The following is a 13148-nucleotide window of genomic DNA, read 5'->3' on the forward strand; positions in this document are numbered from 1 at the left end:
ATTAGCATGTCATGGACCTACATGGTATAAATGTAGAATTGTCTAGGATTTAGATTTAGTATTATAGATAAAATTACAAGTTGTTGGACATAAAATTAGATTTCAGAGTTTAATTTTAGGGTTACAGATATATTCTAATGAAATTTATAATAAGAATTAAATTATTTTCAATATTATAAATTTAACTTTAATATTTTATTTATTAAATATATTTTAAATACTATATAATTGATATTAATAATATTTAATTGTTTTTTATATTAATAGCACCAAAACATGGGTGTTGTCTCAAAAAACAATGGCTCAAAGGGTGTACAATTAACCATAAACTAGTAGCAACATATTAATAGCATATTAATCGCAAACTACTAGAATTAAAACTAAACCATATCAGCACTTACAAAACCCAGTCTTAGATATTTTCAAACCAACACCCACAATACTAGCATTACTACTACATATTAGCATACTTAATATCAAAAACATACTTAAAACCAGTCTTAGAAAATTTAACCAAACTACTAAAGTAAACCATAAACTAGATTCTTTTGAGTCAAGCCAAGTCTGGCATAAAGCAGTAAAAGAGAAAACATAAGGGATCATATCCCTAGCGATTCTTTCCAATCTTGCATCCTGCCTATTGCAGCACATTCAACCAATCTTCAGTTAGGAACTTGAAGAGTTCCTTGTAGTTCTCATCCACTTTGTCATTTTGTCCAATCATCTCCTGTTGAAGGAGGAACAGAGTGGTGCCCAAGCTATGCATCACTCTCAAACCAAACCTAGAGAGGCTAGCCATTTTGCTTTCCAACTTGGGCAATCTCCCATTGGTTTTTTTCAGCTCCACTTCCAAATCCCCACATTTTAGATAGGTCGCCAACTGATTCTTTCTACAGGTCCCTAGTGAGTTCCTTACAGTCTCTTCTACCTAGCTTGGTATCATTTCCTAGGTAAGATCAATAGGACCATCATTGCCAGAGTCAGAAACATGTGTTGATCTATTGGCAGTCTCAAAGTCCTCCCCATCTTTCTCCTTTTTCTTTTTTGATAGCACCTTTTTACATTTATTTATCATCTCTTCATTCTCATGATCTTCCTCCTCCTTCGACCTTGAGTTTTCAATTGTTCTTTTCCTCCCCTTCGTAACAGGCCTAGAAGCGAGCCTATTGGATCTTCTTGGAGTATTGGTTTCCTTAGCCACTTCATCATCAAAACCCACTTCCTGTATGGTGAGTTTGGCTCTCTTGGTCGTGATTTTTCCCTTCTTGTTAGGTGAGGGAGTTTTCCGCTTTCCTTTCACTATATCGAACTTTGTGGCTTTATGAGTAGGGGGTTTCTGGAGGGCTTTGGCCAGACCTAAGTTTCGGCTTTTTGATGCATTTTTTCGGCTAGGTCTCGGGGTGTCTAGAATGATAAGAGAGGGGGGAGGCAAGTTTGGGGCTTCCTGAACCATAATTGGTCTTGGCGGGTAGAGGGCCAAATGAAAGTGATAGAGGCGAAAAATAAGGCCTTGGTGAATGGGAAAATTGTTATGTATAAAATATTATTTATATATATTATATTGAAATGCAATACCAAATATTATAAACATAATCTTAAATTTATAATAGTTGATTTTTTAAAATTAAATTATATTAAATATTAATGCTCTTGCTAATCTTACATAATTAATATAGATTTATGTGGAGGAAAACCTATGAAAAAACTCCACCAAAATAGATAAATTTATTTAATTAACTACAAAGAAGTTAGAATATATTCATGTAAATATTTGCCCTTTTCTATTATTTAACTGCTTAGTTGATTTGAGAACTTAACACTGACTTTTCAAATGTTTCAGAGTGTTGCCAGATCGTATCATTATACAAATAAATGCAGTTCATGAAGCAATGTCAATATTTTTTAAAGTATCTCTGGCAGTGACGGTGTTGAGGATAAATATTGTTTTCTATCTGGAAGGCAGCAACTTTATCCACATGCTCATTAAAATTTGAGTTAACGTGCATCGTAAAAAAACAAAATATCGTAAATTTTTTCCACAACCTAAAATTTCTGGTGGTGCAGGAGCATCCCTAGTCGATGAGCAATCTTGCATCAACCAAAAATATTTGTTTTTAGTTTTGTTCATGTTCTTGTTTTGTGTTGCAGTTTCTGTGTTACTTCTAGAGTTCTTTGATTGGTGTTCATTTTTGTTGCGGATCATATTGTTGGCTTCAGGGCATGTTCTTATTCCTTATTCCAAATTTCCAGTTCATTTGGACTCTTTACCGACGAGTTAGCGCTTTCGGATTGGTTATTTCTTGGTTCCCAGAGCAGTTTTGAGTTTAACGGCTAGTTGGAGATTTCTTCTCTTGTGGAGCGATTTCTTGGCTTGCAGATCTAATTGGCACTTCATTCAATGTTCCTAAGCCCTTGGTCGACATTCCTTGGTGGTTTGCACTTCATTTGTATTCTTGGTGGAGGAGATCTTCATGTTTTGGGTCCGACCTATTTTACACATTTCATTTCCCTGTCTTGAAGAATGCAATCTTTGTGGTCGACCCATATGTGTTCCAGATGCTATATATGTTGTTGTATTTGATCTTTTTGAAGACAAGCAAGAGATTGTATGATATTGATTTAGGTTATGTAATTTGGATACCTCTTGGAGGTCCAGATGGATTGTTTTCTAGAATGTAAGTTGTTCTAGGCCTGTAAGCATGTATGTATACTGGATGTTGTTGACTAGTTTATGATGAATCTATGATGTTGTGGATGTCTGAATTTGCATTTTCTCTATGATGTGTTGTTGCTTCTATTGTGTTACTCTTGCTGCATGATCTGGATTGTTTTCTTTGAGGACCCTTCGGATCATCGTTGTCTCAGATGGTATTAGAGCAAGTTGTGAGCCTTGAGGCATTCCTTTGGGTGAACAAATCATCGATTGGAGGTAGGCTGCGAGTGTGTTCAATAGATCGTCGATGGAGAGGCAATTGGAATCTTGTAGTCAGATCGTCGAGTTGAGGCAGTTGCACCAAAGCAAAGGAGGAGATGTCGCCAAGAAGGATGAACCCTTGAAGGACAAAGCAGATGATGGAGGATTTTAGAAATGAGATGAGGAATGAGATCCAAAATGCATTGGCTGGTTTGCGAAGAAATCCAAAATCGGAGGATGAGTATGAAGAGGGGGAGAGGAACTAGAGGTCGAAGAGGCTGAAGGACCGAAAGATGAAAGAGAAGAAAGATTCCTTAGAGTGGTGGCACAAGTGAGTAAAGTTCATAAAGTTGAGGTTTCTAACTTTTCTGATACAGTGAATCTGGAAGACTTGATAGATTGGATCGGAGAGTTGGAGGACTACTTTGAGTTTGAAGATGTTAAAGACCCACAGAGGGTTCGATTAGCACAAACCAAGTTGAAAGGGCATGTTTCTTTGTGGTAGAAAGAGTTGCAGAGGGATAGAGTGGAGAATGGTCAGATGAAAATCACCCAGTGGAGACAAATGGTTGCAAGATTGAAGGCTAAATTAATTCCGGGAGACTATGAGTTGGAATTGTTTAAGAAGTTGCAGAACTTGAAGCAAAAGGACATGAGTGTGAAAGAGTATACTAAGGAATTCTACAAGGTGATGATCAAATCCGGTCATCGAGAGATGGATAGGGAAAAGGTGGCTAGATACATAAATGGGCTTCGATTTAACATTCAGGATGAGATGAGTATGTTGAAGATTTCTATAGTTGAGAAGGCTTACCAATATGCTTTGAAGGCAGAAGATAAGGTGAAAAGAAGATAGTAGAATAACTCTAGAGGAAAAGAGAGACATGCAGCGAATAGAGGGCAGATGAGTACCAGTATGGAGAAATAGACCACTGAAGAATCAAGGTCTAAATGGACTAAAGAACTGAAGTAGAAGACACAGAGGAAAGGAAATGGTAGTAGTAGTAGGGAGTTCTTGGGCAAATGTTTCAAGTGTGGGGAAACCGGACACAAATCTTATGAGTGTTCTCGAGGAACTGATAACAAGGGAATGACAAGGAATTTCATAACACATGAGGAACCAAATGTTGGGGCTGTAGATGAGAGCGTGATAGCACTAGAGCAGGGAGAATCCCTTATCTTTAGAAGAGTCTTGGTGGAGCATAGTAGAGAAGAAACCGGACCTACTCAAAGGAAGAATCTTTTCCAGACTATATGAAAATCGGGAGGTAAGTGTTGTAATATTATTGTGGATACTGGAAGTACTAATAATTTGGTATCAAAGGAAATGGTGGAGAAGCTTGGCTTGAAGAGGCTTGAGCATCCTTGTCCTTACAAGGTGAGTTGGTTACAAGATGATCATAAGATAGAGGTGAGAGAGCAGTGCTTGGTGAATTTTAACATTGGACCTTTCAAAGATGAAGTCTTGTGTGATATTGTATCTATGAGTGCTTGTCATGTTTTGTTGGGTAGACCTTGGCAGTACGATAGAGGAGCTATCTATGATTGTATAAGAAACCTAGTCACTAAAGAGAAGCATGGACAAAAGTTTACTTTTGCTTCTTTGAAGGAGAAAGAGAAGGAAGTGAAGAACTTGAGACTTGTAAGAGTTACAGTGCAAGAAGCAGAATGCAGAGGTTATACTGGATAATGGCATAGATTTGAAGAAGGATCTTGTGGATGGGTCTGTTAGCAAGAGGGTACTGGATGGTATTAAGGTTAGAGTTGTGATGGCAGACAAGAAGAGTTCTGGTGGAAGAACTAAATCAGATTTGCAGAAGAAAGAGAGTGGTAATAAGAGACTGTGTGTGGATATTGTAGACACCTAAAATTGTCCAGTCTAATTAAATAAATATTTTATTTATTTAATTATCTAAGCCTAATTCTTCTATTAATTAAATAAATTTTTATTTATTTAATTAATTCATTTATCCTCTTCTACCCTTATTTCTCATTTAAATAAATACATTTATTTATTTAAATTATCCCTTTCCTAAATTAAATAAATATTTTATTTATTTAATTGTCCTATTTCTTCTACTAATTAAATAAATCTTTATTTATTTAATTAATTCATTATCTTTTTCTACACATGACACATGTCATTCATCTCTTAATTCCTACACTACCTACCCCTTTCATTATTTTGGTATTTCTTTTACCTACCCTCTAATCCTAGCCGACCTCCTTTTTTACACCTCTCAATCTTATCCCTCCATTTCATATTGTGTCTTCTATTTAAGGAGATGCTTTCTTCATTGTCAAACCCTAATGACTGATCCTAATCACTCATGCTAATGATCTTTCATGCAACTTGCTACACTACGATCCTACTTGCAACCACATTCCGTTCTTTGTTGAGCTCTTGTGCATATAAAAATCTGAGAGCAAATATATCCAACAAGATCAATGGAGATAGGAAGAATGGAGATCAAAACCCTATTGGACATGTGATGGTATAATCTTTGTGATTTTGAGTTATTTGCATTGTCTTAGGTAATCTTCATATGTTATGGTGGATCTTTGTTCATTGTTAGGCTAGGGTTTTGTGGTTGGATTCATTTAGCCTTTCAATATTGTTGTTATTGTTATCCATTTTCACCATATACATTTTGGCATGCCTGGTGGGACTCTTGTCCCTTTGCATTTAACCTTTTTGTTGCAGATTTTGCATTTTTGAAGTTGCAGATCGGACATTTTTCGACGGCATTTTAGGTATTTCTGCGTCTGCGAGCGTTCGGATCGCGTCTCTAAGTTTCAGAAGCGTCTGCGAAATAGGAAATCGTGCCTGTGTTTCTGCCAAACTTTTATTTTGCAGGTTTCTGGAACCGCGTCTGTGTATTCGGAACGCGTATGTGTTTCATCTGATCGCGTCTGTGTTCAAAAAGGGCGTCTGTGTGTTTTGAGCGCGTCTGTGCATCACAGAACCACGTCTGTGTCATACAGACGCGTTTGTGTACGGTTTAACAGCGTCTGTGTTTACTGTTTTGAAATTTTTTCAATTTTCTTTGATTCAGTTTTTCGGATTTCGCGCTTAGGGTTTCAGATCTGGTTTATATTTTGGACTAACCCTTGCAGATCTAGCTAACCAAGTTTGTGCAGCTTGTTTTGGAGGCAAAAACGTTTTTGTTGAAGGCCCCTTTTTCACAAAGTCTTTTGTGTTTTCTAAAATTTACCTAACTTGTGTGCTTGCAGGAAGGGGTGATCATTTGAAACAACCCAAACTACTAACAAATTTTGTTGCAGGGCCTTGGCTAGGGTTTTGTAATTTTGTTGTGTGCCTTGTTTTCATAGATTAGCAAACACTTCCATTGGTGCACTAAAATTGAATCATTGTCTTTTGTGTCTTGAGCAATAGGCTCTTTTTGTTTAATCTTTAGAGGGCCTGTCTTCCCGTGTGGTCATTAGGACTACTAGTGAGAAGAGAACGACCCAAGTGGTAGCAAAAGAAAAGCCATCTTCTTCCAAGCCACTATAATCAAATGTATTCGTGGTGAAAACTATGAATAACGTGTGCTGATTAGTTCATACCGACACTATGTCTCCCCATAAACCCGTTTGATCAAATTTATTTGATCATTTGTAGGGTGTAACCCCTACCGGCTGGGAGCCTTCTGTATTTACAGAGCTGAAAGTGTCGCATGTATGGCCACACGAGCGGATGCCCTTACTAGCACCTTTTTGTTTTAGAAGCCCAAATCCTTCTAGTTGTTGAGGCAGGAGGTCGGACCTCTGGTAGCGGCCCACACACATACGGTTCTTAGTAGAGATACAAAGTTCGCCATGGGGAGTTTTCATGGGGACTGATGCTTGGCTAACCCGAGAAGTGAGTGCCGAGGGTGGAGCCAGTGAGGTCAAGCATCTAAGTATCCACTCTGAACAGTGTAGCCTCGGGGGTAAAACCCTATGTGGGATCAACAACTATTGTCTTGGCCAACCATAAGAATTGTGCTTGTCTTATGTTAAACATTCAAACATTCAAGACCAAACAACAAAACATTGTGTCTTTTGTGTCTTCAAGTGTATGCAAAACATTTTACATCAAACAACACACTTTTGGAGTCTAAACACTTGTAAACATTGAGTCCTCATCAACATTGTGTCCTCTTGTCACGAAAAACAGTCAAACAGTCGGATTTGGTCACAACAAAACAACTTTACAGATCAGAAAAATTGCACTAAGTTTACAGAAACACGTCTGTGTCTGTTCTAACCGCGTCTGGGTCATCTAAGCACGTCTGTGAAGGGCAGAATAGCGTCTGTGTTTTTATCAGCGTCTGTGTCAAACAGAGAAGCGTCTGTGTCTGGGAATCGCGTTTGTGAAGTATACAGAGGCGTCTGTGTCAGGAATTGAAAATTTTTACAGTCCAGCAAACAAGAGAAATCAGTTTCGGCATACTTGAGCTTCCTAGGTTGTCTCTTCAGGTTTCATCTAGCATTCAACCTGTTCTTTGGGTCTCATACAGTCCATCATTGCTTTACATCTCATTTTACATTCATACTTGTCTAAACTTGGGTCAAAAAGGTCACTTGCTTGTCCTCACTATACTTTTTCAACACATTACATACAACTACACTTTGCTAAGTGGTCCCTCATCAAGGTTTCTTACCTTTGGGTCTCATTTGGTCTTACTTAGAGTCAAGGTCAGCTTACCTCATCAAGAGAAACTATCCTCTCTTTAGAAGTCACACCTACTCTACTACTTACATATTTGGTCTTACACTTTGGACATTGCAAGTACACCTCAAGATTCATTTACACTCCATACAACTCTTGGTCTTTCATACTCTTTTCATTTTGCATCTAGTCTCTCGCAACTTGGTTGAAACACCTAGTTCATGGTTGAAACCTGTCTTCAAAAATCTAGGAGAATAGCTAAAGAAGCTCAAGAATCCGCAAACATGAGTTCTTATGAGTATGACAATGATTTATTTTACAATCCTGAGCACACTACATTACCCGACATGGATGTTTATAGAAACAATCCAAATGTGGAAAACACAAACACTACAAACAACAATGCTACACACAATGACAATGTGGACAACCTTTCAATACTATCAGCAGACATAGAAGAATCCATAATGAATCCTCATTTCAATAGATTGGTTGAAGAGATAATGAGGAGAGATCGCCAATACTTCTTACACATGATGGCACAAAGTGGAGCTAAAATACCTCATGACTTTGACATGTCTCAACTTATGGAAAGTCGACCCGCACAACAAACTCAATCCAACATGGATCAAAGGAGACCAAATAGTGGAGGAAATAGAGGACCGAATATGATGCCTGAGTCACCATCAGTTTTGCTTCAAAAACCAGAAATCCCACACACACAAGCTCAAACATATGATACGTACCTTCGAAGACCATCATGGAAGCCTTATGTAGATAGATATGCTCAATCACATGCTCAAGGTATGGATCAATCAAAACAAGTGGATACTCAAAGGCATCCTCAAAATTTTGACACAAGGAAACCTCATGTCAAAATTGGGGGCAACACAATGGAAAATGAAATGCCTATTGAATATGGTATATATGCACAAAATAGATATGGGGTCCCTCAACATGAAGTTATGCCAAGTGCTCCATATATGCCGCATCAATATAGACCTCCATATGGACATGTCTACGATCAGTATCATCCATACATGCAACAAGCTCCTCCTCAAATGGGTGTTTCAAACACGGGGTATGCTACAAGAAATCAATCTCCTCCCAAGAATAATTTGGAGCAACAAATAAGAGATTTACAAAAGAAAATGGAGGACATGAGTACATCCAAACCAACATACACTATGAGAGATATATGTCCTTATCCATTTGATAAGAGCATCCCAATGCCTCCATTTCCTGCACACTTTGTGACGCCAAAATTTGACAAGTATAGAGGGAAAGGAGACCCCAAAGCACACATAAGACAATTCTTCATAGCTTGCATTGAGGTAGCAACAGAAGAAACATACTTGATGAGGTTGTTCCCGCAGAGCTTAGGCGATCAAGCTATGGAATGGTTTTCTCAATTACCGCCCGGTATTAAGTCATGGGGCGACTTGGTAGAGGCATTTATTCAGCATTTCTCTTACAATATAGAAACAGATGTCTCAGTCACTACCTTGTGCAATACTAAACAAAAGGAAGGAGAATCTTTCGCAACATTTTTACAAAGATGGAGAAATTTAGCTAGCAGATGCTCTTGCGAAATCCCACAGAAACAAATGGTGGAAATGTTCACTCAAAACGTTAATAAGGACATTGGATATGATCTCAGGAAAGCTTGTTTGTCCACATTCAAGGATGTTATTGAAAAGGGCCTAGCAACAGAAAAGGTCTTAATTGAACAAGGAGTCATCAAGATATTCAAAGAAAACAAAGAGGACTTTAAAGGAAAAGACAAGCCAAGATTTTGGAATAAGAACAAGAACACAGTTAATGATGGTGTTGTTGATGCCAACACAGTAAGACCCAAGTTCATCTTTTCTGGATCAAGTTCTACAAATAATCAAGTGAACACTCAAACAACTTCTAAACCATGAAGGAAGTACACTCCATTGGGAGAACCACTTGAATCAGTATTCAAAAAGCTTGTGGCAAACAAAGTGATCACAGTTCCAAATTTTCCTCCATATGAACCAAAGGTAAAACCAAATTGGTGGAATGATGATGAGTATTGTGAGTTTCATAAGAGCAAGGGTCATAAGATAGGTAATTGCCATCGATTGAAGAACATTGTACAAGATCTCATTGATAGAGGTGACATTGAGATTGAGGGACATTCATCTAATCAAGAACATGAGATGTTTAAGGAACCATTCCCAAAACATGACAAAGGAAAAGGCAAAGTCACAGATGATCAAGCCAACTATACTAGAGCACCTTATAATTATGATTCTACTATCAATCACATCTCAGTGGACAACCATATCTCTACTATTACTATCAAAAACAAAAATTCTGAGAATCCTCCTCAGCGACCTAAGATTGTCCTAAGAGGTGTTGGATCTTCGTCCGAATCTACCTCCGAATGTCATGTTACAACCCGTCGAGGTAAGATTACGTTGCCAAGTGCCTCTACTAAAAACACTGCTTCTTCATCTACAAAACCTGAGTATGACCTTGTAGAATAGTTAGGGAAGACACCCACACTTATCTCCATCCTTGAGCTCTTACGTATATCTCCTGCTCATAAAGCTATCCTTGACAAAATCTTGAGAGACACTACCGTTCCAACTGATCTGAACGTGGACCAGTTTCAAGCCATGGTGGGATACCTTTCTATTCCACATTCCCTTACGTTCACAGAAGCCGATGACGCCTCCGTAAGTCAGCCTCATAATGCACCTTTACATGTTGAAGCCTTTATACACAAACATCGAATAAAGCGAGTTCTGATAGATGGAGGAGCAGGTCTAAACATTTGTACATTGAGCACCATTAAACAATTGGGATATTCTGACAAGGCTGTGAATTCTACAAATCAAATCACCATCAAGGCCTATGATGATGAAGAGTGCTCATCTAAGGGCACAGTCACCTTACCGCTAAGAATTGGGTCAGTCACAAAGGATGTGGTTTGTCAAGTCCTAGATCTGGATCTCACATATAACATATTGCTAGGACGTCCTTGGATTCATGAAATGAGGGCAGTCCCATCGACATATCATCAATGCATTAAATTTCCTCATAATGGAGTCGAGGTAACAGTCAACGGTGATCCAAATCCGTTCATATATTGCAATAACCTGAGATCACATATTGAGACCATCATTCCCAGTAATCGTGAGGCTGCTCCTTCTTCGGCATACATTGATCCTGAGTCACTGAAACCTTCGACATCAAAACAAGGTGAACTTAGAGGCAAGTTTCAAGACAAAGGCATGGGAGAATACACTTTGAATCAGACCATGTTTTTACGTCAAGTCATGAGTTCTCCAAAAGAATATGGGAGGCCACATCCTAACAAACGAATCTCCATCATGATACTCAAATGGGATCCTACTACCTTTCAAAGATGGGGCGAACTAGAGGAGGAAAACTTATATAAAATGCTCTATAAAGACATTGAAGAGGACATAAAAGATCAGATTACTATACCCTGTGAGAACTATGGCAAAGGCTTCAAGATTCTACAAAGATTCGGGTATGATGGAAAAAGCCCTCTTGGGTTACGTAAAGAAGGCGTCATGGAGCCCTTACAACCTGCATTGACTGTACGAAGGGAACGCTCAAAGGGACTTGGTTTTCTGACTTCCAAGATCCACACTAAAAGGACAGAAAGGACCTCACAAATCAAAATTGCCAAAGTTCAACAAGAGGAGTACTATTCCACGGATTCCAACGAATGGGAATGGGGTTCAGACAAATCCTCCAGTGACTATGAGCTCATTGAGACATTTAGAGAGCCAGATGAACCCACAGAGGAAGAAGAATTTTATAAAAAGTTCAGAGTTGGTCAAGAACCAACCCATAAGGATCCCCCACAGTCTTCGTTTCAAGGTCTTAGGTCGAAATCACATAGGATGAGGACACCTATCCCGGAAGGCGCTACTAGTGACGACAATTTGGATTCGCTCGCGATCGAAACTGATGAGGAGAGTGCCATCGATGACCTCGATGATTGCCTCGATATACCCGAATATAACCACATCTTCACTCTTAGCCCTGCAATCCCTGAAAACATTAAAGACCTTCCCCTTGTTCATCCCCAACTCATTGACTGGGATTATGAAGGACCAGCACAATTTGATACATTTCAAAATGATGAAGCTATTATCGACTATCTTGGTATGCGAGATGACCTTCCTCTTGGGGACCATAAAGCAGGATACGCCATAGAACTCAACAACATGGCATATTTTGGTGAGGGTGTCGGACCTTCCAGTCGCAAAAATGTAAAAATAAGAACAAATCAAGGATCTTATGGCGAAAACCACACTATGGCGCTATCTGATCCCAAAAAAGTGAAAAGAAAGGACGTATCTGAGGGCGAAAACCTCTCTGAGGCACCCGAAGATGGAAGGCTCGACATTCTCCCAACATCATATGAGGAAAAGTCATCCATGTTGGTAGAGGAGACTATAAAGACAAACATTGGTACAGAAGAGGTTCCACACAACATATTCCTAGCTCAATCATTGACAGAGTCCGAAAGGGCAAAATTCATAAGCTTCTTCAAGGAATGACAAATCAACTTCGCATGGTCATACGCTGATATGCCTGGTCTGGATCCGGATTTGGTAATGCATCATTTGACAGTCAAATCGGGGGCAAAGCCAGTAAAACAGAAACTAAGGAAAATGCATCCACAAGTGGCATTACTAGTTAAAGCAGAGCTGGAGAAATTATTGGATGTCGGATTCATACGCCCAATTGATTATCCCAAGTGGATCTCCAATTTAGTACCTATCAGTAAACCAGATCGCAACATCCGAATATGTACAGATTTCAAAGACATCAATAAAGCTTGTCCAAAAGATGACTTCCCATTACCAAATATCGACTTGATAGTTGATCTCACAGCAGGTCACGAAATGTTATCTTTAATGGACGGATTCTCTGGTTATAATCAAATCAGGATTGCACCTGAGGATCAACATAAAACATCATTCACTTGTCCATGGGGAACTTTCTGTTGGAATGTCATGCCCTTTGGGCTGAAAAATGCAGGTGCTACATATCAAAGAGCAATGACCACTATCTTTCATGATCTCATGCACATAACAGTGGAGGATTATGTTGATGATCTCTTGGGAAAATCAATAGACAGAGATACACACTTGGACATACTTTCAGTCGTCTTTGAGCGGTTGGAAAAATACAAGGTAAGATTGAACCCCAAGAAATATGTCTTTGGAGTAACCTCCGGGAAGCTCCTAGGATTCATTGTGTCTAAAAGAGGAATCGAAGCCGATCCAGCAAAAGTCAAAGCTATCTTGGACATGCTGCCACCCAGAAATATCAGTCAACTTCGGTCCTTACAAGGGAGACTCCAGTCTATACGAAGATTCATAGCACAACTCACAGACAAGTGTAATCCTTTCCAACACCTGTTACATAAAAACATCAAGTTCAAATGGGATGAGAACTGTCAACAAGCTTTTCAAACGCTCAAAGATTATCTTTTGAACCCGCCAGTTTTGATGCCACCAATTCCAGATCAGCCTTTGTTGCTATACATATCAGCTACTC

This window comes from Cryptomeria japonica, chromosome 8 (genome assembly GCF_030272615.1).
Source record: "Cryptomeria japonica chromosome 8, Sugi_1.0, whole genome shotgun sequence".
Lineage (NCBI taxonomy): Eukaryota > Viridiplantae > Streptophyta > Pinopsida > Cupressales > Cupressaceae > Cryptomeria > Cryptomeria japonica.